A 4,705-nucleotide genomic window follows, 5' to 3' on the forward strand; every position below is an offset into this window, starting at 1 on the left:
TATTTCATTTAATAAACAGATCACACGCAACCAAATGCACACATCTCATCAATTTAAACAACATAAAGCGGTTTCATACACTATTTTCCCCAGAAAACTGAACTTCATACAGTTTTTAACGTTGGAACACGGGTGCAAAAGTTCGTCTGCTAGTCCCATTTGACGAAAGAACATTATCCTAAGCGATACCAAAACATATACAGAACACACAATATCTGCCTTTGCCGCCACAGCAGAATAACAGCATATCTGTGTACTTGATTTTAGTCCAAAATAGGAAAACTGACAAGAAGTGTTAACAGAATGGAATGATTTGCACGGAACTATACAACCGCGCATTAATCGATCGCCTGCGCAGGTTGACAGGTTGAGTGAATAGGATTCGATCAAACTTTCGCAAAAAAACTCCTCTTTTCTTTGAATAACTGAAGAAAGGAGGAATAAAGAAAGCTCGCATTTTTCATGATCCGCTAACTTCGACCATTATTTTTAATAATCACTGAGACTCGGCGTGTAACCTCTACATATAGTACAAAGTTAGACCAGCAGAGAGAGGAGGTGGCTGATCAGTACAGTGAATTCTAGTCGGATGTTAGACCATCAAAGAAAGTTAGTTGCTAAAAAGTACAGTCAAATATAGTGAGATGTTAAACAAGCAGGTATAGGTGGTGACTGATTAGCACTGTCATATCTAATGAGATGTTAGACCAGCAGAGATAGGCGGTGGCTAATCAGCACAGTCATAATTATCTAGTCAGATGTTAGACCAGCAGAGAGAGGCGGTGGCTGATCAGTACAGTCATATCTACTGAGATGTTAGACCAGCAGAAATAGAGGTGTCTGATCAGTACAGTCATATCTAGTGAGATGTTAGACCAGCAGAAATAGGAGGTGTCTGATCAGTACAGTCATATCCAGTGCGATGGTAGACCAGCAGAGACAGCTGGTGGCTGATCAGTACAGTCATATCTAGTCCGATGGTAGACCAGCAGAGAGAGGCAAGTGCTGATCAGTTCAGACATGTCTTGTGAGAGAGAAGAACATGACAGAACAGATACTCAAATACTGCAACTGTCAATGACTTATGACTGAATCTCAACTATCTGATTAACATTCATCTGAGCAGCTACGGTCAGCAGTTACTGAGCAATGGAAACTGTTATTATTGAATGTGTGTGTGTGTGTGTGTGTGTGTGTGGGTGTGTGTGTGTCTGTGTGTGTGTGTGTGTGTGTGTGTGTGTGTGTGTGTTGACATTTCTTTATAGTTACGTAGCATTCTGTTGCTAATACCAGGTTTCGCTTCCTTGTTTCGAGGTTACATTTAATCAATTTACCCCTTATGTACAGATGTCTTTATATGTGCGGACAGTCGTTGGACGAAAGTGGGTCCTATGTACCTTTCATTTTGATGTTGTTCAATGTATCGCATCTATTTATGTTAACGTGTGCTTGTTTTAAAACGTGTGATTAATAGTGTTCTAAGGCATGTTCTGTTTGTATGATTCTCAGTTGTGCTGGCCCGTACAACTTGATGTTTTATGTCGACAGGAACTTTCCGAATGCCGCTATTTTCATATTGATTTTGAAATACCCGAGCTTATTTCCTTTACCAATGATGCTTACGACACATAACTTGCCTTCTGTGTTTTTCTCATGACTGCTTTATCTATTGTTGTACAGTTTGTACAGTATAACGTCCTTGTAAAAAAGTGATTCGCTATTATCCATCAATTACACTTGAAGATTTTTTAAGAGTAGGCCAACATCACGACATAGTTTTGGTCGATGCTGAATCGGTTCTCAAAACAAGAAACATCAATAAACGAATAGAAGAATCAACAATCCATCACCGGCCTTTCAAATCGTTTTATTTGTGTATTGCATATGTTGCATATGTTAACTCCTTTAATTCAAATGCGTTTTTTTGTGGTTGTAATTTCCTTATTTCCGATATGAAATTGAATGCTTCAGCATCAATGCAGTACGTACAGTGTGTTTCAAATTCTGACGATTTTGTTGTTGTTGTCATTGTAAGTTTGCGTTGAATTTAAATGCCAATTTGTTAAGTGAAGTTTAGGAAAGTGCGTACTATCTCATTAGCAAGCGCAAGTACATCGAAGAGTCTTACATGCGCTGGAAGGGTAATCTGTGTAAAGTTTAGGAAGCTTTTGAGTAGACGGGTTTGTGAAGCTACATTTACTTTGATTTTGTTTTGTTATTAATTTGATTTTGTTTTGGGAGTATTTTGATTTTGTTTTGTGATTAAGTACATGTTTTGTTTGTGCTTACTTCAATTTTTGTATTCGACGGATTTGCATGTTTTAGCTGTTCAACTTGTTGTGTGTGCTTTGTTTTGTTGTTAAGCATAATTTGCTCCGTTTTTGTTTCATCGTGGCATACTTTATGCAGACAGAATGTAATGTATACATTTAACTTGCTCTTTAATTACAAGAAAAGGTAAGGTTCTTTTTGTTTTCAAGGATAAACATGTGAAGGTATGCTAGTAAAGCGATACACGTACACACATGTACTTCATTACTATATGCATACACTTGTACTGTTGGCAACAATGGAGAAGAAAATAAATGTTCTGCTTACATTTTGATGTCATAGTTTTCACATTCAACATTTTGTTCCTGTTACCTATATAAAACAAAGGCCGTTACCCTGCATATATTTGGTGCAAGCTGCACAACATAAATGGCCATTCAAGTGAAGTGTAAGTGTCATTTATTTGTGTTAAGATAGAGAGGATGCATGTGATCCATTCATCTAAAGCAAAACCAAACAAGGAAGGTTGAGACCGAGACTGTAGAATACACACTGTGTACAGTCTCTGGTTGGGATTCCCTGCCAGTTTAAAGGCGCAGTCCTTCCCGTCAAAACAGTTCGGCTCACCATCTCACATTTGTTTGTTTGTTTGTTTGTTTGCTTAACGCCCAGCCGACCACGAAGGGCCATATCAGGGCGGTGCTGCTCTGACATATAACGTGCGCCACACACAAGACAGAAGTCGCAGCACAGGCTTCGTGTCTCACACAGTCACATTATTCTGACACCGAACCAACCAGTCCTAGCACTAACCCCATAATGCCAGACGCCAGGCGGAGCAGCCACTAGATTGCCAATTTTAAAGTCTTAGGTATGACCCGGCCGGGGTTCGAACCCACGACCTCCCGATCACGGGGCGGACGCCTTACCACTAGGCCAACCGTGCCGGTCCATCTCACATGAGACCAGTCTTCAGTGTCATACATACAAAGGAAAGCATTTAGCCAATATGTCAGGTTGAAACTAACGATCAACATTAAAAAACAGCCATTACCGAGACTAATTGTAGTAAGAATTGGCTAGCAGGCGACCGAGACGGGTCACGCTCGACTCCGCGAAGCAATGCCAACGTATTGCCTATTTTCATTCATAGTGAGCACATTTTTAGAGTAAACATGGCATACCTATATATTTTTGGATTCGGGGAATTATACAAAATAAGATGAAATTATCTTTGGATCGATTCCTAAAATTAAATTGTAATAATAATGTTGCCTAATTAACATATTGTCATTAACTGTAAGTACATTTTTAGAGCAAATATGGCATATCTACATATTTCTGGATTCAGGGGATCATAAAGAATAAGATAAAAGCATGTTTGAGTCGATTACTAAAATATTGAATTTAATTACAATTGTGAGATTTGTAATGACCAAACTCATTAATTTTTTTTTTAAGCTTCATAGCTGAAATGCAATCCCGTAGTCCGGACTGAGTCGAAGATAAGTAGACTAAAATGTTAATCAATTTGATCGAACAATGAGGGCGTGACTGTGCCGCCTCAACTTTCACGAAAGCCGGATATGACGTCATCAATGATATTTATCAAACAAAATGAAAACAACTGTCTTGGGAGATTAGAACCCGGAACTCTCATGTGAAGTTTCATTAATTAAGATCGGTCCAGTGGTTGTCTTGGAATCGTTCGATCTACACGCACACACATACACACACACACACACCACAACCCTCGTCTCGATTTCCGTCTTTGTTACAACATTTAGTCAAGTAAAAAGCCGGATCTACAACAGTATGGACCGACTGCAGCCTGTGCGAAAACTTGTTGAACGCAATTCGAGTAATTCAACAGGTCAACACAATTAAATATGCCTTTCTTCCTAAACGATCATTTACGATAGGCTTTTATATGCGATGGGAGAATTATTCCACTTAGACATGCACTGAAAGTGAACAGCCTTATTGCATCTTGTGGGATTTTCTATTTTCTGGTTTTTGTTTCTCAAAAAGGGACATTGGCGTCACCAACAAAACACATTTTAATATAGCACGCTCACAAAATATGAAGAAAAAAAACCCAACAATACACGCTCAGTCTGTATATTGTTGGTATGTGTCCAAGTGGAAGGAAAGGATGCTCTGATCCCAAGTAACAGACTTGATGGATCTGTGGTGATCTACTGCAAGGTCTACACTAAAGAATGTACTCGTAAACGCTACCAGCCCTAGATGTAGTGCACATGCACTAATTTATTCTACGTCAATGTTCAGGAAACCACAAGTTTGATTATAACGAGAAGCGAATTATAACTAATGTTGACAAACGGCTTGTGCCTCTGCTAAAATGAGTTCAAGCACTCAAGCCTACAGCGCAATAATCCAGCCATACTACCGCATTTAGCAGTAAGGACAC

Source organism: Littorina saxatilis, linkage group LG7 (assembly GCF_037325665.1).
Source record: "Littorina saxatilis isolate snail1 linkage group LG7, US_GU_Lsax_2.0, whole genome shotgun sequence".
Taxonomy (NCBI): Eukaryota; Metazoa; Mollusca; class Gastropoda; order Littorinimorpha; family Littorinidae; genus Littorina; species Littorina saxatilis.